The 27,637-nt window shown below is 31.2% G+C and overlaps 1 protein-coding gene across 3 annotated transcripts in view; it reads left to right on the top strand.

Moving 5' to 3' along the window:
- The window catches only part of LOC105198587 (protein kinase C, brain isozyme), a 129,640-nt gene that overhangs the window by 40,261 nt on the left and 61,742 nt on the right, over positions 1–27,637 (top strand). The gene's annotated exons all lie outside the window — the stretch shown is intronic.

Here is a 27,637-nt window from a genome sequence, read left to right as displayed (position 1 = left end):
TTTGTGATGGTTTCACCCGGTTGCAACAGCTCATAATAAATCACGCCGAGCTGGTCCCACCAAATACACAGCATGAGCTTTGAGCCATGGATGTTTGGCTTGGCCGTCGATGTTGATGCATGGCCGCGGTAGCCCCACGATTTTTTCGCTTTGGATTATCATAATGGATCCACTTTTCATCGCCGGTTACAATACGATGCAGAAAACCCTTCCGTTTTTGCCGTTGGAGCAGCTGTTCGCACGCGAAAAAACGCCATTCGACGTCTCTCGGCTTTAATTCGTATGGCACCCAGTGTCCATGCTTTTGGATCATTCCCATGGTTTTCAAACGATGTGAAATAGCTTGTTGAGTCACGCCCAATGAATCTGCAAGCTCCTGTTGCGTTTGAGATGAATCTTCATTCAGTAATGTTTCCAATTGTGCGTCTTCAAACTTTTTCACCTGTCCGGGACGCTCCTTGTCTTCTACGCCGAAATCACCACTTTTGAAGCGTTGGAACCATTCTCGACACGTTCTTTCACTAATGGAAGCCTCACCATAAGTTTTTACAATCATTCGACGCGCCTCAGCCGCAGATTTTTTCGAATTGAAGGCAAAAAGCAAAATTTCCCGCAAATGACGCTTATTGGGCACAAATTTCGACATTTTCGATCACAAAAAAATATATAACGCCGATAAAAATTCACAACTGCAATGATAAGGAATTGTTGCCAGATGCCCAACCTTACATTTAAAATTTTTGATCTAACGTTTGGCGCCAGCATTTACCGCTGGCGCCATCTACTGGAAAACGGCGGTTTTCAATTTGTACTCCTAATATATATATATATATATATATATAATACTATGTAATTTTCATTTTCACAATTCTATACTATTAATAAGTATTAACAAAAATTGCAATGTTGAAATTTGTACATAAAAGATTGGAATCTGAAAATTATGTCATAACTGAAAAATATAATGCAAATAAAGTTGCAATCAAATCAAGAAACATGATGATGGCTTGCGTCAAGTAAACACACAGCACGACACCGTCGTTCGTGTATTTTATCCGAACCGGTGAGTTGTGAGCATCTACAATTATTGGATCTCAATAATCACTAAATCGATTTCTAAGTTGATAATTTGAGTTTAAATAATAAAAGTGATATATCTATACTAAAGTGACTTTATTTATCTTGTTGGTATCCTATGAGCGGAAATATTGCAATGCAAAATCCGAAATGTAAATTTTCATATAAGAACATCGCCGTCAAAAAATCTTCTCCCTTTTATATTTTTGACTAGATGCTCGCTTATTATGACATAGCTTACTTACGGTTTTGTCATTAAGTACTGTATGCCAACAATGAAATGAGTGATTCACAAAATAATAGTAATCTCTCTCTCTCTCTCTTTCAATTTATTGATTATATTAAATTACATTAAGTTGATAAGTCAGATTATTATTACGATTCGGTAGGCGTATTACGCGGATTAAATGTGAACCGTAGGTTCTAAGAGTTCCGTTAAACCTAGAAAGATCAACCAGAGTATATAAACGCACCTCAAAAGAATTTCAAACTACGCTACTGAGTTGGTAGATGACATTTAAAATTGTAAAAAGCCACACGCTCCTCCCCCACAAAAATACGTCACCATATCGTTAATATGAGATCAAGAATTGAGATGATGATTACACTGAAATAATATTATATGTATCAATGTAATATAATTCAAACCTCGAAATATAAGCAAGGTGATTTATCAAAATGATCATTTAACATTGGAAAATCTGCATAATAATCGGTTTTGAATAATTCTTTTTTATTAATCGAATAAATTGGAAATTATGCATATTGCCTGGCCATTTTGTATAATTTCCAATTATTCAAATTTTCCGTAACATGAATGCATTAGTATTATCATATTATGTTTGCATTTATTGATATTATTGGTATTTATTAATATTTATTGATATTAATTGCAAAAAGAAATAGAATTTATTATAAATATTAAAGTCGTAAAACTACTTTAGATAGAGAATTTCTTTGAATATTTTAATACGTCACATGTCACCACGGTACAAGTGAGCGTTGTTATTGTTTGTGCACGTTAAAGACACGTAATGTTATGTATAACACCTTGACCTCCGTGAAGCAAATGCACATCCATTACGTATTTTAACACTAACGACTGTTCTACGTTTGTACTTGATTGAATAGAATGGAATAAACGTTACAACCGTGTATCTTTTAATAGTTGAGCATCTCTTTCTCGCTGACACGCAATGGAAAGAAGTAAATAAAATATGGTAACTATATATATTGTGCTACATACAAGATGACTTAAAAGTTCGGTTACAAAGTTTTATTAAATCATTAGTAACCTGTATTAAATAAAAGTAAAAATTTTAGTATTGTATGCACATAAAAAAATTTATGCTTTATTTGTACCTCGAAATCTTACAATTTTATTGTTATATACGGTCTTAAGTAGAATCTTCTGAAAGTAAAAGGAACATAGTCTAAGCACAATATTTTTAGTTAGAGTAATTTTGTCTTGCATCTGTAATAAGTTTTGCTATTTTTAACATCAAAATTTTTTCTTGTATACAAATAATATGTAATATATAACAGTTAATACCTCCGATAAAAATTTTATTCTAGTGAGAAATCTTCGGTTTTATTCTAGTGAGAAATTATTCGTAGTTATAAATAAATTTCTTTGTGAGCGTAATTAAATACAAATTTATTCATACATCAATTTATTTTTTTCTTTCAATTGAAGATTGGAAATCATTTATAACTGAACATCGGATTTAGACTACAATAATTTAGTTATATTTTGAATCAAGAGAAATATTTGCGTAATTATGCACGGTGGGATATGTTTATACTTCGCTACTGTACTTGAAAGCACCTCGTGTAAACAGCCGTTTTTTCTCGATTTTTTTTTAAATGGCAAAATTTATTAAATGTAGACAAAGTATATGATAATATTTATTACTTAAACTAATTAAAAAAATTTTTTTGGTGTTGAAAAATTTCGAAATGACGGCACAGCAGCTGCTTGAAGTTAGCTCCTTGAATTTGCGCCGGAAAACGCCGAGGTCACAAAATTAATGTAAAACAAAAATTTCAAGAAAATTTTGTTAGTTTATGTAAAAACACACAATATATACGTACATAATTAATAAAATTCATAAAATTGCACAAACGGCGACATAAACAAAAAAAAACACTTTAAACAATTGTTAATAATTATTGTTTAAAGCAAAATATTAATGAACCGGATAGGTATATGTTGGGACCAGATAGTTGAAAAATAAGCATGTAAAATTTGAAAATGATCGTTTAAGTAGTTTTTGAGTTACATTTCCCAGCGCGCAAAATTTAGCGTTTTGAGAGAAAGACGTTTAAAGTTGTACCTACGCGCACCTGAAGCCGACTTACTTTTCTTTGACATTAACACAAAAGGAAGTTTTTTATAACTTTCTAATGTTTTTCTTTATATTTTTGAGATAATTTCCTAACAATTTCAGCAAAAAACAGAAAACGTAAAAAAAATTGATTTTACACGAGGTGCCCCCCTTAAGATACAAAAATGTATGATTTTGATTCTTTCATTCCTAAAAGAAATTTTTATAATGATAAATAAATTTATTTAAATAAATTCATTTAAATAATAAATGATTCATGAATCAAAGTTTGATGAATTAAAGTTTTATAAATTAAAGATTATTTAAGTTTCCTATTTACTCGTTGCGGCCATATTGAAGTCATGATGTCAGAAGCGCGAAATTGCGTGAAATAAGACGTAATTTTGTCAGTCGTGTTATTTGTAAATAAAAACAATTTGAATAAAACAGATTAATCAGATGGCTTTAAAACATTTGTAAAAATGGGTCAAGACTATCTTGTTTTTTCCATGTAATAACCAATAACTTTTTATCCCATTAATATCGATCGCTGGTTTACTAGATTTACTTCTTGTATACTTATGATGCGGCGTGATGACTACCTACAATTAAAACACGAAAAAATCACGAAAACTACTAAATTCACTATAAAATTGCATGAAACATCCAAATTATGCATGAAAATTGCAAAATACACATGAAAGATGCCAACTTAAGTTGAAAAAAATGACAAAAATGTAGTGGCTCACAACTCCCCAAAAGTGATGGCTCACCGTTCCTCAAATGCTACATTATCAAAATAGTTGCATAGTAATTAATACATCGCATGTTGCAAAATTCTTTTTGTGCATCGAAACGGTCGTTCACCAGTAATTTTGTAATATATTTATTTTTGCAACCAGCTCGATAAAATAAGTAAGATCACGAATACAAATGGTCGAAGAAACTTTTTGAAGAAAATTAAAAATCAAAATCTGGAGAGACACTTAGATTGTGTGTTGACGCGACGAGTGCTAGTCAAAAAATAAGATCGCGTGGAGAGAAACATTTTACCGTAGTTGGAACATGTTAAAATTTCAAATATGGCCGACTTTGAGTGCTGGCTCACAACTCCCCAAACTCCCCCACTTTTTATAATGTTTATAAAATATATAAAGAGCAACATTCGTGGAACGGCCTTTTCCTTTTATAAATATTTCTTCTTTTCAAAGAATACAGATTCTTTCCATTTTCCATTATTTTATTTCGATTTTTGCAGAAATCTTTAAGAATTGTTGCAGCTAGAGTAATATTTTATATTGTAATATTTAAACCATTAGAATTTTTCTATTAATATTTATTGACAATGAAAGACTCGCAACTAACTAAAATATTAATGGAGAATAAAAGTACCGAGAATAAAAGTACCGATTCATCGAAAGAGAAAGAGAGAGAGCGAGGAAGTGAGAGTTTCAGAATGATGTCTTTCTCCACCAATTGACGATTCTTTATATTTCTAGATTGTCACTAATTATCGTCTAAAATTGTGTCGGCTTATCGTTTTGGGTGATATATAGTATGAAAACACTCATAGTAGATGCAGCGGGAAAAAAATTGAAATGGAGCGAATTATGACACTTCTTTTCATCAGTATATTGTCGATAAACCCCTTTCCAACAGATCAGAAATTTTTTGGCACTTGAATGTCGCTATTCATAAGCAAAATCGAACGCATGATACGCATAAGGGGCTCGATCAACGTGGAGAGCGATTTGAAATCTTGATCACAGAAATGTGATGTTCGGAAAACAACTTTGTATCTGTCCACTATCACTTCGACATGTCTTCGTAGATAGCCCTTTTAGTTAACCCGACCGAAAGAGATTCATTGCCTACGTAAATGTTGCGTGAAACGAAGTTTCTTTGGAACGCCGGTAGATTCTTATCGGTTTTTTCATGCACCGTTGACTTTGATTTTACAATTTCGCAGGTCATTCCAATCTCTTATAAATTAAATAATTAAATTTTTTAATATGTAGATTACACGATTGGTATAAAGTTATTAAAATACTGAGGAGCTTTTTTATCTATGTTATGTATGGATCGTAGTAATTGAGGTATTGTGCAGATATCACTTTATTTTTTAAGAAAAAGTACGACCGGAAACGACAGTCGTGGGCCTAGTGCCGAATGTCATTTCTCTAATCAGTCTAATCGAACTTGTCTGTATGTACACTCATGGAATTTGATTTTGTCCATGGGGAAATTTTCCAAACTAAGAAGTCGTTATCTTTCTACATACTTACAGTTTATGATTAACGTAACGACCAATAATCTCTAGTCATTACATTAATCATAAACTGCGAGTATGTAGAAAGTGGTGACTTCTCAGTTTAGAAAATTTCCCCATGGACAGAATCAAATTCCATGGGTGTACATGCTTAGTCCCCATCTCGCTACGATGTGTCTGTAAGGAGAGGGGAAAACAAAAGATGCATTTTGACAATGACGTAACAGTATCTCGCGTCGCTAACGCTGTACAAAATCCTTAATATCCTACAAACTACAATATTTTTGCATTGGAAAAATTCGTATTTTAATTAAATAAATTTAGTAGTACATTTATTTATGGGCTTCTGGGGTTGGAGCCCTGAAGTGCTAAAGCAGACCTTCTTATAAAAGAAAGAAGAAAAAAAGAAAAATAAAACTTATAAAGAAAGTCATTTTGTTTCTAAATTATCTGTAAAATTTGTTTCAGCAGTTTGATAGATATTAAAAATATTTAATTATTTACTGTTTATTTATTAATGGGGAGAGGAGAGAATTAGATTTTTCTTTATCGACTCTAAACGTGAAAGTTATTTTTTATGTCCACTACTATAGATCTCATCATCTCAACGCGTCATCAACTATTTTTTTCTCGCGCGCGCGCGGATGGGAACGTAAAAAATAAATTTTAAATTCCGGAAAGTGAATCTGTTGCATAATCATGTTAAAGGTTAATCACGAAAAATTAAAATTCCTGTGACGAGTTCTCTGCTTTCCCGGTCAAGTATATGCAAGCTGTAGTGATTAAAAGGATAACTCTTCGCTTTGCGACATGTCGAAGATGTTATTTTATCAGGAGAGAATTCGAAATTACGTATAGCAGTCGGATGAAATTGTTCCTCGACTGGAATTACATCTCACTGGAATTTTCAACACGATTTAGGATTACTATAATACCGTTAAACAAATCTTTAACAATCGACAGTTGCTGGATAAACACAATCACCACATAAATATAGTCTGATAGATTTACATATATATTATATGTTTATTGAAAAATGATATAAGCACACATTTAATATATTGAGTGAGTTTAATATCAATAAATACTTAATGATAAAGTTTAGAATAAAATAAATATACCGAATAGGGGACTTCACTCCCAAGACTTTGACCTTGATATATGGTAGCAAAGTCATGACCCTGAGTGACCTCCAAGAAGTTTTAGCTGTCGTTCGTTAGTCGTTAAAAAGTTATTAACAAATAAAGTTGACAATATGAATGTGTATGCCTTAGCGAAGCAAAGCTTCATATTTCCCTTTGCTTTCCCCATTTTCCTACCTGAAAGATGGGGAAAGCAAGGGGAAATATGAAGTAAACTTTGGTTCATGAGAAAAGTCGCAAACTCATGTGGAACAGTACAATTATAGACTCGTTTTGTCCTTTAAGCAGGGAAAAATGTGAACTTTGCTTTACGTAGAAAGTCGCAAACCTATATGGAACGATATAACTATAGATCTCGTTTTATGTAAATGTGTATTTTTTAATGAAGTGAGGTCCATTTGGAGGATTTCCGCCCTCCCGTTGGCAAAACCTATAAGATATAATTTAATGCAAACCTAATCTAAATCACATTTTTGTCACAATTGACTATAATGTTTCAATTGACCACGTTGTATTTCAGAACCAGGAACGTAATCATTATCAATGTCTACAATACAAATATATGTATAAATAATATGCTATTTAGGCTAGATAAAGTTCAAATATTAGATTTTATTTTTACACTTTTTTGTGATATAACTTTTTAACGAATAATGAGCGACAGCTAAAACCGCCTGAAGATAAAGATCATGACCTCGACAAGATACATCAAGGTCAAAGTTGTCGGAGCGGAGTCCCCTATTCGGTATATTCAACCTAAAATACATTTATTATAAAGTAGAGAATGTTAATTGCAAAGTTGAAAAAGAAAACTTCAAGAAATTTTATCAATTACGATCAAAATCGTTGAGCATTGCTCTATTTATTCAAGAGTTTCAATTATAAATAACGTATATAAAAATGATAAATGTATGCCATGACAATATAAATTCAAAAGTCATATCTGTGTTTGTTATTGTCTAGACTTTCCATCTTTGAAAACGTATTTCGAACTTTTAACGGTTTGTACTATATTTGAATTATATATATTTTTATATCTTTCCTAATAATTATTCTTTATCTTATAAACTATATATATATACATATATATACACATATACTTGTGTAAGAAATTAGAAGAAAAGGAAATAAATTTTTGTCGCGCGCGTTACACAAATTTTATCGGACCTTCTTATATCTCTTTTTGTCAAGTTTGAGATTAATGTCCGAATTAATCCCAATTTATAGCGACTCAGATACAGTTGCAAGAAGTTGGATAACAGTGCTTTAAACAGAATGACATAATTCTTTAGATAGATCGTCTCTTGTTACCTCTTTTATTCTCGGCGATTCCGACAACGAAGCAGTAACGATAAACGATAAAATATTCGCCGCGTCTAATACACGTCGCGATGAAGAAGTAAATGCACGCTTTCATGCTTATGCACAAACCAAGTGTAACGACGAACGATGTCGTCACTTTTACTCGCGTTTAATTCGCGAGAGGCTGCGACGTAATAACGCGCAAAATCTGCACATCGCCGTTACTCATGAAAAACGCCTGAGGACGTCATCTCAGACGTCCGATTCGCAATTTACTTGTTGAAGAAAAATGGCTGAAATGCTCATTTATTAATATAATATATCGTGCGTTGCATAGAATATTATACTACTGTTGCACTTTCAGAAGTCACTGCCTCCCCTTCTCCCTCTCGTTTTCTCTCTCTCCTGTTCTCTGTTTTCTTATTACCGTGAATTCGCTCGTATTCAGGATTACTGGATATCAGGACATGGATTCCCGTAATCCCGGCCATACCTCAGAAATTCACGAGAATCCTGTCCTATAGCTCTCTCGCTACCCTCCGCTTGGCTTATGTATATGCCAGCTGGGCTGTTGCCGGATTTCCTCCTGTGCTGTATAACGGGAGCGGAATGATGCAATGTACCTCGGGGTGCACTCGAGGCTTCTGCCTCCCGCATTCGAGAAGGTTTCCAGCACCTCTGGCTGGGTTTCTGCCTCTTTATATTAATATACAGACATATCGTACGTAGCACGACGGACCGCCTACGATCGCGCATCGCGATATCTATTTCTGGAATGAAGTCAAATCCCACCTACCGTGGATATAATTTGACAGTCGTACATTTTATATCAGTATGAATAATACCAGATTGAAATGATCCTATAAACAATTCCTTGACGTGGATAATTGCTTTTCTCCTTTGGATAATTTTTTCTGAACACTAACTTATACAAATTTGTTAATAATGAAAAACATAGCGTTTAATTACAAAACGGTAAAGGATTTTATTTAGTTCTACCTGCTTCATCTACTCACGAAAGATGATACAGTTCAGACATCGTATACAGGTGCACACACACGCATATGCGCGCGCGCACACAACAATAAAATATGTTGGCAAATGAAAGCTCGTATCAATATTTTATAATAAATTTATTATTAGATTTTTTTTATTAGTTATTAGTTTCATAGATATTTTAACTTAAAGCTTATTTGTATGAGAATTCTAGATAAACTTGGTAGCGCCACGATGTTAATTGCGTTAGTGCAGCAACATTCCTGTATGATTTTTTTCATCATGCATGATTTTTTTTTGTACAGTCATGAGCTAAAAGGTTGCAACACATTTTCTTCGATGGTTTTTGGAATGTAGACTTGCTCATCGAACGTAATTGGTTCTTATCTGTGGATTCAACCAATAACGTTCGCCGATCGATGAGCAAGTCTACATTCCAAAAACCATCGAAGAAAATGTGTTGCAATCTTTTAGCTCATAACTGTACATTGACGTTGCGATGCTAGCGGCAACGCTTGATCAAACAAAATTCTATAAAATTTTATGATTTTTAAATTGAAAAAAATGGCTAACCGGTCAAAAATGGATCTTAGTTAATAATTTTCTAGGTAAATTTATATACATTTACAAGTTCCCGAACTGCGCTTCGCATATTTACCGAATTTTAAAACGCAGCTGTTAAATAGAACTAGAAATATAATATTCCAAATTAAATTGCTAGTCAATAATTTTAATGTATGCAAACATCTCTATAATCCCCCCCCCCATCCCGAAAACTGTAAAGAATTTGTTGCGAAAAATATTACCTCGGCAAGAGTTTGAACTTGAATCATTCTACATTCCGTGCAGGTGCCTCATTATTAATCACTGAGACGCTTGGTAATATTTATCGCAACAACCTATAATAAGAAAGCGTTTTTAGTCGTTGCGAATAAACAATAACCTGTTATATGAATTTAAATTGTGATATTATACTTTTAGTTCTACTTATAGCTGTATTTTAAGATCCGGCAAACATATACGGCGTGCAGTTTGAAGGAATTTGTAAATGTATTTAAATTTACCTAGAAAATTGTTGAGCACTAAGATCCGTTTTCGACCGGTTAGTTTTTCTCAATTTAAATGTGTTGATACTTGTCAATTATAGTAGGTTATTGTTTATGATTCTTATTTTATTGCTTCTAATTTTGATTTCAATATAAAAAGATATTCATAAAAAAAATAATTAGAAACAGAATATCAAAGATTAAAAAATCTATTCTCTTTTGATATAATGATATTTTTGATAAAAAGTACCGTATTTTTCCGTATTATCAAACATTGAAGATTCGATTAAATTTTCTATTTTGAAATTGAATATCATGATTCGAATATATCATGATTCAAATTGAGTGACATTTTAGCGACTGTGTAGTGAAATTTTGCTGTGAAAATTCCTTATTTTTTCCTTTCGATCCGACAGACAGGTCTCATGCGTTTCGATTTATTTCAGTTGTTCAGTGTATCATAGCAATTTCTTAAGTAGGAAGCGACAAACGTAGAATATAATCGATATAAACATTCGCGTGTTTGGCGGAAGGCCAGCGAACTGCCTGTTGAATCCTCTCACAAATTTCACTCAACCATTCATTGTTTTCGTGACTTTGAAGACAGCGCGAATTGGCTGAATCGCGATATTTATATCGTTCAACGAAGGCCAACGCTTATTTCCCGCTTCACCTCACTGCTACCAAAGCTCTTACCAGCGGCTCGTGATATCGGTGTTCTGAGTTTACGTCGCATTATTTTCTACAATACGACTACGTCGCGACACCTCACAATGCGAATGATAAATACGCGATAAAACGTATAAGTTAGTGAAATATATTTGTTACATTGTTTTAATGTAATTAAATCGTGTACATAAATTGAGAACAGCCGCAACGTATGTGTAATGTACATTTAGATCTAATATAAATCTAATGCAACTATACATTGTTGCATGTACAAGCATTAATTGATTATCAAAGTAGTTTTTATATACATAAAAAACGCTATTTTTTGTGAAACATTTTTTTTTAGAGCATCTGGTACTTTTAATATATGCAACTAGGTCACTTTGTGTCTGCAACATTCTATGTAATGGCTAAATATAACTTGAATGTTACTGATAATCACTCTTCTTCCTCACCTTCGCTTTCTCTCTCTCTCTCTCTGTAAAGTTTTTAAAAGTATAACATTGAATATTACACATAAATAAACGATAATTTAAAAAAAAGTTGTCATTTGCCACGTGATATGTGGAACAGGTGGTAGAACAAGCGCTTACATTCCAAGAATAAAGTGTTATAGCTTTTACCATGTATATCGAATCGACAATCAGCTTTTTATTACTCTCTCCATTAACCGCCACACCTTGCTACTTCTTTATCAAGATCCGCAGTATCAGCAAAAAGCAAAACTCGGCATGAAGTTTCAATAATTGGAATATCGTCTCGCTTCCTCTCTCTTTTTTATCTTGTCCTCATATTTTAAATCCTGTTTTCAGATGTTAAAAGTGTATTTATATCAGTGTAATTATGCGGCTTTAGAAGTGTAAAATAAATTCGTAAATTCGATGTGTCCTTCATGCTCTTTTACTCTGATAGTTGACTTCTTTTTAGTGAACAAACAAAAAGTAATCATCTTTAACTTCTACAACGTAATATGAAAAAAATGATATCTTATTCTATAAACATGAAGATGTTGAGTTTATTTTTCATCTATTGGTTAAAAAAAATGGTTAAACAAGCTTTTTTTAATTCTTTAACATACTTTTTCTAGCACAAATGTCTGTATTACAATTTAGAAAAAATAAGGTGTAGTATAATTTAAAGAATTAAAAGCTAATAAGAGCCAATACACAAGAGTCGCGTGTACATATAATTTTATTAATCTAAATGACAGACTTTTCTACTCTCGTTTTTGGTTATTTTCAGTGTAATTAAATAAATATTCGTTACAATAGACCTTCCATGCTTACAAGTCGTTGAAAGGATTTCTTGGAGAAAAGAAAGCGGTGCTTCGTCAATTGAAATATATATATGTATACATACACATTCATGTATATATGTCGTAAGCAAATAGCAATTTTAGGAAAATAGTATCTGACTAGGCAAATAACATTTGCCTGGTCAAATAGCTTAGAATTAAAACACAAAATGCCTGCTTTAAAAACCCCAAAATTATGTAATTTATTCTAACCTAACCTAACCTGGCAAATGCTATTTGCCTCGTCAGATACTATTTTCCTAAAATTGCTATTTGCCTGCGACATATACACTATACACATATACATATATACAAACTCCAAATTCTTCAAATAATATTAGAAACTGTGTAGGTATTATGGTCACTCATATTATATGTCCGTAGTATCTTCTTATTAGATGACGATTTCTAGTAATTATTTATGGAATCATTTATTTAGTAGCCTGCCGCGAATATAGTAGTTCTAATATGCCAATACACAATAGCCGACATTTATTATTAGACGTCTTTACTTTCAAACATTTCGAAACTTTTTCAAGGTGCATTTTAATATTTAATTACGAATACTTTCTCATTCTTTTTAAACTTGAACGTATTATTATACGAATGTATGTAAAGTGTACACTTGCGTACCATTTCTTGTTGGTGTTATCCACATCAATGACTATTAATGTGACACAATTCTTATTAACACCAGATTGTTAATCGTAGAGTTCTACCAATTACCTTATAGAAGTTCATCGGATATTTATAACGAATGTAATTTACAATTTATTGAAAAACAGAAAAAGATACGTTCATGAGGTAGTAAGAGGATCGTGGAATACTAATAATTAATGTTATAAAAGGCACTTTTAATTATAAAAAAAACCACAAATTATCCTTTGTAGATCTTATACATTAATGTGTGTTACAAAACAATGTTTTATCTGTTATAAAATATATTGTACTTGAAAAAAAATTTTTTTTAAACATAATTTTTTTATTGTTAGTAAAAATTATGCAATGTCTACTATAAAGTTGTAAAGTCGCAAGAATAATCTTGTGCTTCTAATGCAAATGACTCATCATCACGACCTCTCTCGGATATAATTTTATCCCAAATTTGCACACACATTACGACGCACATTAAATTCAGTTACATTATTTGAAAACCACATTCAAGATTTTCAAACTAGACTAAAATTAAAAATTTAATATTTCTCAAAATTACGTAGACGTAGAAAGTATACAAAATTACTTGCACAACTGAAATTCAACTTTTATAAAAACGCAGTAAACTGAGTAATTATCCTGTAATGTCTAGATAAAAATTATATTTTAGTAACAAAACTATATATAAAATATTAGTAGAAACCCTGATTTGATACCTCAATACGTTTGGAGCAAAAAGTTCATGAATATATGATTATTTTTGGTGCTTCTATGTATATGTAATTCATTAAATTATTAAAAGAATTTACTGCAAACGTTGGTTTATTTACTTTGTATTAGTACAATAAGCGTAGTTTTTTATTTCACAATCGTGAAATTGGTACATTTCTATTTCCTCCTTTTATTCTCCATTCCATTATATATTTAACGGCGAGAAATAGGTACCAGATAATTGCTGAGAGTGATTGGCAAGCGGCCAAACTATCTGCCTGTTGTACTCTATTAGACGTTTTGACCTACTGTGTATATTTGGGACGAGAATGAGAGTGATATTCAGACAATGTATTACTGGACTATATTTATAATGTACCTATATTATTTCCATGACAATAAAAAAGAATAATATTATGAATATGAGAAGAAGAGAAAAAAAGAGGTTCTAATTTTTATAATAATTATATCACTTTATTCACTAATGTTTGTGATATCTATGTTTCTTTAGAAAATCTAAATCCTTTCTTTCTAAATTCTTTAGAGTGGGATTTTTCTGCAAAGAATTTAAAGATTAAAAAATTTTTGGAAATATTTTGGAAGTATGTAATCTAAAACATGAAACATATTAAAAATGGAAATAGATATTGGTTAAAAAGGATAAAACTTTTTTTTCATTTCTATTGCACTGTTAGATTTGTTTTATCAATATTTTCAAAATGCTTTTTATCTTTGTGTATTGTTAAAATATATTACAAATGTAAGAGACTAAACTGATCGAGATGCAACCACGGTCAAGTGCTATTAATTTTGTTTTATATTTATTATTAGTGTAGATTAATATCTTGAAGAAAAAGAACTTGTAGCCTTAAATAAATGCATATGAGGTCGTTTAATTGTTAGTAGTCGACGTGAAATTTATTTATTCTCATATGTTCAGCGTCACGTCGCGAAGTGCTCTCTTGATAATTTGTCACCAAAACGACGTGAATAACTCTTTTTATAACGAACCCTTATCACGTTATGTGTCATTAATGATATTATTAATAAATGTGCGAATAATCACATTTGCGATACAGGACATGGGCTAAAGTAAATCATGCGATCAGTGAATTTTACGAAGTCTACATTCATCGCAGTTCTTGTTGCATTATGTTGTAAGCGCACTCAATTACGATTTACAACAGATTTTATTCACACATGATTTCATCAAATAATTTTATAAATAATCTATTTATAACATCCAATCTGTCTGTCAAAATGACAAATTGCTAAAATTAATATATTCGTCTATTTTCAGAATTTCAAAATACCTTTTTGAAGTAAAAGATTTGTTTAAAATTTTTATAGTTTAGTTTTAAATGTTCTAAAGAAAGAGAGAAAGAGAATCTTACGTAATGTGTAAATTGTTGTTCATATCACACGTACATATAAAAATCTTTTTTTTTTATGTTGAGCAAGAATTAACTTGAAAATAAGTGCTAAAAAGCAGAGAAATAAAAATGCAGTTAACTTTATTTGAAATAGCCATATAGTGCCGAAAAATCTTACCGAAAATAATGAACTTAAAAATCTTAGATTAATTTTTTACATGCAGTTATTATAAAAAGTTTATTAATTCAAATAATTGTTTTTTTAAACCCAATTAGTTTCAATTCTACTAAAGTTGGCCGAAAATGCTTCGGGTATCGAAATTGTTAGTTATTGTGTAATCTACGCCGGTCCATAATCAATTCTTATTTTAAGATCGTCCTTAAGTAAAATAAGATGCTAATATAGTTCTCTGATTAGCATTTTAAGATAGTATTTAAAACGGTCGTAAATATAAGAATAGATTATGAATACCGACCTTAGAGTGAAATGTTTGCGGATGATTCGATCGATTTCCTATCCATTTTCCATGATTTCTAGATCAATTTTTTTCTCAATTATTCTTCAGACATTATTTTGCGAATCAGTTATAAAGGCAGTTTTTTTCTGAAAAAAGCGCCCTGCTGCATTTGAATTATTAGCAACTATTGAAACTGTTATGTTAATATTACTATATCTTTACTATGTCTCAATATACTGAATATAACTTCAGAAAAAATTCTTGTGTTGCTTATGATTATAAAACTGTAATTATGTTAAAGTTAAAAAAGTGTTCCACTTACTATCATATTAATAATTAGAATTTCGGTCATTATGTTCTTTAAATTTTAATATTGTGTACATTTTTGCGACTGAATGTAAATATTTACGTGTAATGTATAAAATAATATTTGGCTCAGAATATTGTTTTAAATATTTAAAGTTGACCGAAATTTAATTTAATTTCTTTATTTTTTCATTATCTAGAGAAATTCGAGTAAAGATCACAACTTCTTTCATTCAACTTTATTTATTTTTATTTCATTCTTTTATACAAATGCGTTTTTATACGCGCACATATGAGACGATGAAATCATTTCCACATTATGCTATATTTGTATTTCGATTTAAATTTTATTACAATATTGGCTAATTACAGACTTATTCTCATTTTCTTCATTTCCTTTGTACTTTCTTTTGGTTACGAATAATCCCGGCAACACCTCAATTTATGTCTCTTTATCTTCATGATTTTCTTCTCTCTCTTGTATAAGTGTTGCCCTTAACCTCTGACGTCGTGAAGCCTTTTTCTTACGTTCCCATGTTACACTACGTGCGTCATCGATGCTGTTCGTTGTTAGATCTTTTTTATTTTTGGTATATGCGCGCGCGCATAACTCTCGGCATAATTATCATCAACGATATGAAAAGAACGAACTTAACGATGGATAATACTCCGAACAGTAAAAAAGTAAAGAAGTTTATGTATTTTATTTTATATTTTACCATAAATATTATGAATAATCGGAAAATATAGACAAAATAAATATCAAAAACATGATAAATAATGAAAAACATATGAAATATTTCATGTTACGCCGTTGAAAAACAGGTTTTAATGCTTATTTCATTGAAGAAAAACAAAGATAAAAAGAAATATGTTACAAACAAAAGATGAATGATAATAATAATCTATTCTTTGTTCACTGTGATTTTTTTTTTAATTATAACGATACATAAAAAAACAATTGCATTTTTAATAAAATAAAATTATGTAGGGGAAGGTGAGGCATTAATTGTATTAAATTATAGTGCATCCCATGTGAATGTATGTACTTCTGAAACAAAATTTAATAGCTATAAAGTAAGAATGTTATCTTTTACTTTTATAAACGGTGTTTGGAAAATGATTAATATTTTTTTGATTGGACGAGAAGGAACAAAATGGGGTATAGGAAAGTAGAATAACATGCTTTTCTTGTACTCTAATGGATAGTTCGAATGAAAATTTAAATACCTTCCTGAGTTTGTTGGTTTTTTGTATAGATAAAAAATTATCTTCCCTTCTTCATCTATCACAGTTTACAGAATAGAGAAAGCGCACAAATTTCATAGGGAGAATATTCAGGTTTTAGATAATGAATCATTTTTTACAAAAAAATCAGTATCTGAAATAAAATGTATAAAACATCATGGTTTAAATAAACACTGATTTGCTACCACAGAGTTATTTGCCAATTATCAACTTGCTACGTACAGTAAAAAAATTCACTTAAGCATTCCGCTAATTTACAAGTACTACAAAGCACATTCTTAATAAAAATTTAATTATAAATAAATATTGATGAAAATTAACATTTGCAAAAAACTCAGATAGTGTAGCATTTGACAGAAAAATAGGCGAAAACATAAGAAGTGACTTATGGCAACAAAAGTAAATAGCATCACATGCAAACACGAACAATGCACATTTAGAGACAAATGACTATAATATACTTAATTACGGACTGAGATGTAAATTGATTTTTTCACAAAATATCGGGCAAAGATATTATTGTATTGTATATATTTTAATTGCAATGGAAAATTTGTTAATTCACTAAGGACTCTCAGTGAATTAACAAATTTTCCGTTGCAATTAAAATATATACAATACATCTAATCTGATTTGTAAAATTGGAACCCTACGGGGAACAATAAAGTTTACTACTACTATTAATTCACTGAGGACTCTACGGCGGGTCAAAACGTTTGAAATTGTGTACAAAATGATTTTGTATAATAATATAAGTAATAATAGTAACAACACCTGACCAAGCTTATATGCTTCTTAATAAATTGTTTTAAATTTTGACAATCCTAAGACAGATTAGTGTATATTTTCTGTATATTTTGAATTATGAAACAAACTATTATTTTTGAGAACCATACTTTAATACATTTATGCACAGAATAACGAGATAAATAAATTTGTGCCAAAAACACATAGCTGTTTTGGGCACAAATTTATATATTTCAAAAAAAGTAAATAATTGCAAATTGAAAGTAACATAATTTTTGGAAAAGTACATGGTTTCTTTACGTCACTTAATTAATTGTGTTGCACACATTATATGTGTATGTGTGTGTACGTGTTTTCTTGTCTTAAAATATAAAGAATTTTTAAAATGTTTATTTATATATCAAGGTGCTTTAAGAAAAATTGTTATGTGTAATATGCGGCGCGCAGTTCGTATAAATTGGAGATTGTAAAAATTATTATACAGCACTAACAATAAGATCCACTGTGATCGACACAAGTCTTCTCACTTGTATGTTTAACATTTCCAAATTTTACCTATTATTAATATCTGTAAGTTTGAGTACCTGTAATTAATTGTACTTACAGTAAAAGATAATTTATGATTATTATGACAATGAAAATTGTCTTTAGACTTTTTGAATATAATAGTTTGAATAACATTTTTATACATTTAAAGAATAGTCATATTGGTCGAAAACAGATCTAATTCCCTATAATAATTTTCTAGGTGAATTTATAAACAATTACAAATTTTCCTCAACTGCGTGCCGCAAGTTTGCCAAACTTCAAATCTAAGCAACTAACAAAAGTAGAACTAGAAATGTAATATTACAAATTAAATTGCTAATTAATTTAATAATTTTGATGCCTACAAGCATCCTCCCTATCCCAAAACTGCACAAAGAAATTATTTTGAGCACTAAGATCTGTTTTCGATATGGCCATTGTTTCAATTTAAATTTGTTACATTTTCCAGTCATATTAGGATATCGTTTATATTGAATGACATTCTTTTATAATGCCAAATAAAATATAAATTTTCGAATCGCGTACATGTAATCTTAAAAAAATATAAAAAAAGAGTGCACATACGGCTCCCCCCTCTCAATTAAATACGAAAAAAAACTATTGATAATACGAACGTAAGTTTAATTTCAAGACAACATCCGCTTTAAAAAAAAAATCATATGTCATCCTTGAAAGAAATCAATGCAGAAAATGCAAACAAACTTCGCATACGATTATAAATTTATGAAGCACGACTTTCTTTCAAATTGACTATATTTATCGATTTGATTCGCGAACTGTGATACGATTTAATTGAGAGGCCTGTCATATACCTAGCCGTCGAAATGCACTTCCAATGATCGGCGCGAGTACTCGGTGAAACCTTGAAATATTGATTTGCTCGTTGAAGCTGATTTAATCGGCTTGCAGTCCAGTATAGAGTCCTCACCCGTTAGAATATATAAACAACGATCGGCGTTGAAATTCACTTTTAATCACCGCTGGAAACGAGTATTCTATTTTTTCTTCTCAAGAATGGAACGTATATCATTTTTCAGTATTATTGCATAATCAAATTCCACGAGGTGACATTCAGGATTAAATACGTATAAAAGTCGAGAGACACACGTAGAGTCGCACGTATTGCTTGTGTTTAATGTATACATTAGATAAGACAAGTTAGACAATATCGTAACACGGTGTTTATGATCGAGATTAATGAGAAAAGATGTAGATATATATGTCGCGTAAAATACATCGTTGTAATCAGACCATGAAAACAGAAACAATATTTTTTTTACACACTACAAAAAAAGCTCTCTAAAAATTTAATTAGTTTAATTCCGTAATAGAAATTGTATGTACGTATGATAACGAAGATTACGGACATGGGATGAATATTTACGATATGGAAAGCGTTTGCTTGAGAAAAAAGTCTATTTTTTTTTAAATATTTTATTGATATTCGACAATGCTCTATTTAAGCCGATTTAATTTATCACATTTGCCAATCGTTCCTCGATCAAACATTTTCAAATCACTGCTTGTTCGCGTAATTACAGGCTTCTAGTTTAACGTACGAACGAATAATTATTCTCCTGGCCGTTAATTGCATTCATGTGTGCATGGGACACTTGCATGCAAGTGTGGAATTGAGCAAATAACGAACGCGTGATGATTCACAGTTTACTAAACGTGGGAAGGTTGATTTAATACAAATTTCTCATCACGAAATGTATCTGGTTTTAATTTCGTGCGCACTCTATGGATAACTTGAGGGTTAACTAACTCAGATTAGCAATGTAATTTTATTACATCGTAGTTCCAATTATAACATGACGAGAATGAAGAGAGAACATTGATGAACGTTGATGACGTGTGCAAAGACTCTATTTTATTATTTGTTTAAGGCATTTAATTGAGTAACTCTGAATACGTTTAAAAAACTGAACTAACTTTCAACTCACAATCAGTAAGTAATGGAGAGAATTGCCAAATATTACTTACGTTTCCATCAATGAGCAAAAACGGCCTTTTTTTAATATTGTTCTTTATTATAAGTTTTTCCACATGCAGTAAAAGGTACAATGTAGGACACTGATAATCATGTTATACCTCTGAGTTATCTAAATTGTATCGCTTTTAAAAACATCAAATTTATGAATTAAAATAATTCGAATGTAAGGAATTATTACCTAATGTTAATTTTATTAATAATTTATTGAAAACTGATCAAATATTTAACAGTCAATAAATAATAAAAAATCATAAACAGATAAAGACGCCAAAATAAAATTGGCTCTAATTTATTTTTGTAATTAACATATTTTATTTATATGAGATTTAGCTTTATATCATTTATTATCATTTATTGGTCTTACATTAATATCGTTTGTTATAATAAAACTAGGTCATATGCGCGCGCGTGCGTGTGGTGCGTGCGCGCGCGCGCGCGTGTGTGTGTGTGTGTGTGTGTGTGTGTATGTGTGATGATATAATTTAGGAACCTTAATAGATTTTTTTTTAAATATCGGTTATAATAATTGAAAATTTGTATGTATATAAAATGTAAAATATTCTACAATGGACTTTCTTTTATAAACATACAGAGGAGAAAGTGGTATTATTAGTCGTGTAAGTATAGTGTGAGCAATCATATAATCTCCGTTATCAGGTGATGAATTACTAGTAATTACTTGGAATCATTATTTTAGTTGCCTGCTATTACGTAGAAGCGCTAATATGTCAATACCTAGTTCATCACATTAATAACATATCCCAATTATAAAAAAAAGCATCTTCGAGATGCTGATACTCAAGGCATGAATTTATTCTTTTTCAATGAAAATATGCTTACTTTCAACACATTTTACGGCCCATTATCATCCGTTATGGTTTACAGTTCTTTGTTTTTTTGCAGTTCAAATATTTCTGCAAGCGAAAATTAGTCAATAAAAATCGTTCATAAATAGAATCACTTCTGTATATTCGTAATTTTAATATTTTGATTCAAATTTGGAAACTTTGAACCAAAACAAGAAATATCAATTCACAGGAAAGCTTTTACGAATTTCATTCTAAGGCCGTAAAATAACTTTCTCGTATTACCCCGTTCTGATCTGGAAACTTTTGGGTTTTTTGCCGTAATGTTTATGCTCGAGCAGAACGAGTAACAATAAAATCAAAATGTCGTTAAATTGTGTCTAATCAAAAAATGAATTTTAATAATCATTTTGCAGTTATTTTGACGTCATTTTAATGTGATGACTTTTGTTCTGCTTGGAATAGATTTATAGTGTCGACAATAGGAAAATTATGTGTAAATGTAAGCATTTTGCAATATTTTATTTATCACGTAAATTATAGGTTAGATTCTGCAGAATTGTGTGCAGAAACATCGTTCGGATATATGTAGATACAGCTGAATACATATTATTCTTATTTAATATTCGATAAATAATAGATAAAATGATATCCCGTTTTCGATTCGTAGCACTCCAGAGTGACAATCGATTTATCGAAGAAATATTTTGATATGAAAATCTCAAGATTTCTAATATTTCCAGTACGCGTCTACGTTTATTTTAACGAAGTGCTATGATATTGAATAACTTTGTATAATTTAAAACGTATATAGCCAAATAAAAACTTAAATAATAAGAAAAATATTCAAGTGCACATACATTTGTGTGATACGTTTAAATTTAAATATGTGTAATGAAATCCTAAAAGGTACCTTGAAAACGTTTTAAAGTGCTCAAAAGCGAAAATGTTTTATAACAATTGTCAACTATTTTTTATTGGCATATTAGCCAATAAAGCTACTAAATAACAGCAGGTATTAATAAAATGATTTGATAATTATTATAATATTTACACGGCCCATAATACCATCTTTTCCTTTATAAAATTGCAATATTGCATTATTATTAGCTACATAAATTAATCAAAAATTATTTGTACCTGATTTTTTTAAAGTAAACCTGATTTTGATAATACGAACAAAATAAAGAGTAACTTGTTAAATATTTTCTTTTGTTATTCATTTCTTAACCATTAAAGTCTCTATATAATTAGGATTCTCACCTTAATGATTATTCGTTTTTGAAAACATGATTTAGGAAAATTTGAATAACGACGCCATTTTATGTTATTTTTTTTTTAGATACAATTTTAAAGTCAAATATTGAAAAGTATGACCTTTACAATGGAATAAATATAATTTCTCTATTTTTGTTTTTCCATAAAAAATTCACTACATTCTCTCTTCTTTTTCAAAATAGATTCTTGTTTTGATGCTTTCTTAATTAAATGGGAATTTTGAAAAAGAGTGAATTTTAATCTGCCTTTATTACCTTCTAGATTCTGGGCTTTTAAATCTTGGCTAAAAATATTACATTTTGTACATATAAAGAGAATATTAGATTTTTTTTCAAACAACTAAAAAATAATATTTACCAACGGGTTTGTTGTACTAAATGAGTGATATATTCCAATACTTTTTTGATTCTTTTAGAATACTTTGCATATAAATATCATTTAATAATAAAATGACTATTAATTTGATGGATAATGAGAATTTAATTAATAATGTTATTAAGTCGAAGTACGTAATATTCGACGTAGCGACATGCAGACTGCGACATAATTCGTCTACACATAGAGCTTTTCAAGCGAAAATTGGAAGAATTGCAGGTGGCAGGTGACTAACGCGTCTACTTGACATTGTAAATATTTACGCGCACTATACATGCCGTAGGTGCACACTATGTTACAGAAAATATGTACGATACAGATTGTATGAAGTTGATATTACGCGTCTGAGGTAAACTCTACCTACTCTGTATCAACTGTCTGAAAAAATATGCGATTATAGTAAAATACCATTTTAATAAATACCATAACAAAATTTTTGCAACAGTTTTACTTAAATCTTAAAGCTAAATGATAATATTTGTGCATGAAGAAATACATAAAGTTATATTCAAATTTATTATAATAAATTGATTATGAAAGAATAGAGAATGTGAAAACTGCGGACTGTGAATGCCGAAAATAAAATGATAAAAAATTGATCGAAAGTCCTTTACGCTTATTTCGTGCATCATAAATAATTTGAAGGAACTCTACAGAATTTTGTGTTACTTGACTTGGCACAAAAGATACTGAAATCTTTCCAGACATAAAAATGATTTCAGACGATGTGATACTTAACAAGCTTCGTTTAACTTGTCTATTTGAATTATCATTATATCCAATTTCAAAATGATTTGTTTCAACTGCTCCGATAAGTTAAAATCTCGATAATTATGCACGTTGGAATCGTGCAAAATCATTGAAGAAAATGAAATTCCGGACGAACGTCGAAGTAATCAGGAGGAATTGGAGAGAATGTGAAGTACTATTAAAATTCTGTTTCCTGCGTGATGGGGTAACTGTTTCCAAGATTCACAGAAAGATCAAGTCTTCGTAATTAGTAATTCTCAAGAAAGATGTGATTTCTTTTAGCACCGAGAAACTATGCAGAAGTAGCCTACTTAGAAGAATAGAAAGAAAAAGAGTCTTCGGAACGATAAAATTGCCATTTCGAGAAATCTTTTGCCGAAGTTTCGCGATGAGTGTTAATCGTTGATTGTCATCAGCTATAGAAGCTTTGTCCTGCGACGTAGATTAGAGAATCCATCATATAGAACGAAAAGAATTCTCATTCGTAGATTCTTGCAAACCTTTCAGCATCACTGCTTTCTTTATTTTATTGTCCATTCCAGATACTTCGACGCGGTAAATGTGCTACTAAATTTTAAAAGAGCTTAACTCTTAGTAACCGTATTTACGTAAAAGGATGCTTGCGTTAATTAACGAAGCCGATGGTAGTGACAGAAATGGATTACTTACACCACTGAGCAATGTAACTATTAATATCTTAATTGACTGAGCAAAAGCTCAGTCGATTAAGATATTAAAATAATCGAAGAGTTCAACTGAAAAGGAAAAGGCTGTAAAAGATGTAGAAAAAAATACAAGGTATATTAATTACACAACTTGTCCTTTTTCTCTCCAAGCTTATTCAGGTTTATACAACAAAAAATAATATTTCTAAATATATAAGTATATAATTTTTGGATTTAAGTTCTTTAATACTTTATGCAAAGTTTCAATTCTTTCTCTCTCTCTCTCTTTGTTCTCGTAAAATTAACTAAATTTACATTTTAGGATAAAATTGTGAAATTGACAATTATATTGATAATTATAATAGTTACACTTTATTACTAATAATATATTTAAATTATTATCTGTGTAATCCACGAGAATGATATTTGGATTAATTTTATTGCACTTTCCAAAAAATATGAATCTAAAAATTGTGTCGCAGAATGCAAAAATAAAATCAACCATTACTAATAATCTCATTAATGTACGCGACGATATAAATATCACGTTACGTATTAACAACCGCATTTAATTTGAGTCACTCAGGTGACGTTGAAATTATTTTGGCAAAGCCGACGATGATCACGCGAACTCTTCATTGGAACATAAATCGCTCACCCGTATAATTACCGTTTTATCGAGAATTTGCGAAACGAAAATTACATCATGTTCTATAACTGTGCCAAATTTTGTTTTATAATCTGAGTATATTATTTCACTTTATTTTTTATTAACCCTTAAAGCTCAATCATAGGTACTCCTATTTCTATCCACGGAAATTGCTTGAAATTTTACAAGTAATTAAATTATTATACATTTTATTTTATTCTTTAAAAAGAAATAGGAACATCTATTTTTCTATAAATTGGAAAGTTTATATTACTAAAATGTTCATGAGTTTTTAGAGAATTTATGAACTACTTTAAATAGACGAAAAAGTTGTTAAACTTGAGATACCTATATGATTGGACTAATGAGATGTTCTTTTTCATTGCACTGTAAAGATGTATCCTTTTTCATTCTAAGAGTTAGTAAATTTGAAAGGCATATACTTAACTGATGTATTACTTTGATTTATTATATATATACTGTATCTATAACCGTAATTTTCTTTAAGGTTCTCTTATTGTATGATAATTGATAATGCCAAAAGGTAGTCATGAGATATACTATATGTACGGGATGGTGAGGTATTATCAGATATAGTCTCATAGAGTTTGCGTTGAATTCTAGAAGCAATCATTAAAATTATTTTGTTCAATCTCTTTAGACATTGTAGGATGGTTACTGGTCATTAGTATTCACTACGTTTTTGTAAAAACTATTTCAATTTTGCAGGTACTAGAAATTTTTATAGGTGTATACTCTTTACGTATTTTGAGAAATGTGTTAGACATTAATTTTTTAACTTTAGTCCAGCTTGAAGACCCTGAATGCGACTTTCAAATAATGAAATTGAATTTAATATGTGATGTATAAAAAACCAACATAAAATTATATTATGTACGGGAAAGGATCATGGACCACTTTCATTACGACCGCTCTTGCGACGACCGCATTGTAGACTTTGCATAATACTTACTAATACAGCAAAAAAATCACTTTAAAAAATTATTTTTTGAAATTATTTCTTTGCCAACAAAATTCTTTAGAAAAGAATTATTCTTTTTGTGCAACGAACGTGTGTTAAGTGTTAATCTCAGTTCCCACTATCTTTATTTTACAAAATTATTTCGATAAAAATATTAACTCATACATTAGTCAAAATATTTTCCATTGTTTTTTATTACTTTTCTCCACCTTTCTGACAAGAGTTGGATTCCAGTACGATAAAACGAGTTGTTTTTCGAAGTAAGCCATTCATCCATCCATTTTCGGACTTATTTGTAATTGGAGAAGTGTGTATTAGCGAGCCCATTTTGTATTGATTAGAATAGTACATTATGTACCTCGGAACCGAGTCTTGCCGTTCTTGATTGAGGACAATGTTTTCAGTACGAGGGGTAGCTGCGCGCGCGAGGCGCGCTTCGCGCGCGCAGCGTAGCCGAGTACTGAAAACAGCGTCCGAAGTTGAGAACGCGCTCGGCTCCACGATGCATACGGTATTTTATGCAAAGAAAGTACGCTTTTTCGCGTCACACCGCAGAAGAGTATTGCAACATCTCTAATTACGTTGCGGGGAGGGGGGGGGAGGGGGTGAAGCCTCCAGTCAGGGATGCAGGGGACGAAGCCTCCTACTGGGGGTCCAGGGAGGCAAAACTCCCTGGTCAGGAAGGGGGGTTCGGGGAGGAGGCAAAGCCTCCCGACTCAAACAAAACTATTTCTAATAAAACCACTATTTTTGATAACACCACTATTTCTGATGTTAATGAACTCTGAAATTTGTAACGATACACTCCACCGCACGCCAACACTCCGATCCAAACACCCGACCACCGTACGTAAGCCGAGCACGTGCGTGCGCCCGGCTAACCTCTCCGCAATCACGCGCTACCACACACACGCCACGCGCCGCGTTCGCGAAACGTTCCCACTCCTTTACTTACGACTATTACTCAACTCTTTGAAATATGTGCACAAGACGTTCTGCGTTGTCGCCGTCGTTTTGTGCTGCTTTTTATACTCTATAAACGCCGAGTACGTCGTGTCGTATTCGTTGCGTGAGATTTTTGGCAAAATGTCGACGCGTGCATTGCATCAATTCCTCTTTTTCTTTTTTCGAACACTTTGACGCGTAACGTTTTCCTGTGACTGTTCCGATTACAGGTTATGAGAGCTCTATCTTTGTTCATGCATTCGACTCTACGCTTAGCGCATGCTGGGAGTCAAAATGCGCGGAGTCATGTGACAAAAGTGCGCACGCGGAACCGTACGAGAATATTGATTTTGTCCATTTTGCCGTCCACGGATGGCAATATTCCCCACCTCATTGACTGCCTATTTACGACCATGGTACCAACTGTCCCGCAATATCGCGAAAAACATGCTTCCTTTGCATAAAAGATGATTATCCGGTGGAGCCAAGTTTGGAGAATAGGTTAAATGCGAAAGAACTTCCCATTCGAGCTTCAACAGTGTTTTTCCACTGTTCTTGCAACATGTAATTGCATGTTGTCATACAGAAGAATCATTTTGCGTCGATTATTGGCGTCGATAATGGCCTTTTTCGCACTTTATACACTTCTTCGAGTGTTTGAGTTGGATTTTCATCCAATAATGCTTGTAATTCGACGTCCTCAAACTTTTTTGACTGTCCATCTCTGACCATCTTTCACATTAAAATCATCTTTTCTGAATCGTTTAAACTAATTTTTATATGGTCTTACTAATAGAGCTTGTTTATCATAAGTTTTAAAAATTAATTAACACTTTAGCTACAATTTTCTTCAGATCAAGTAGTCAAGAGGTACATGTCGAAAAAATTACTTATTACGATATATTTTAAATTGATTAAGAAATATTTTTGTTTTCACAATAACTAATCTTTACGTACTAAATTTTTTGACAGATGTCTAACCTTCAAAAGACTATCAACTTCAGAACAATAAACCAAAGTTTA

The sequence above is a fragment of the Solenopsis invicta genome, chromosome 1 (genome assembly GCF_016802725.1).
Source record: "Solenopsis invicta isolate M01_SB chromosome 1, UNIL_Sinv_3.0, whole genome shotgun sequence".
Taxonomy (NCBI): domain Eukaryota; kingdom Metazoa; phylum Arthropoda; class Insecta; order Hymenoptera; family Formicidae; genus Solenopsis; species Solenopsis invicta.
This window is presented reverse-complemented; position numbering and strand designations above follow the sequence as displayed.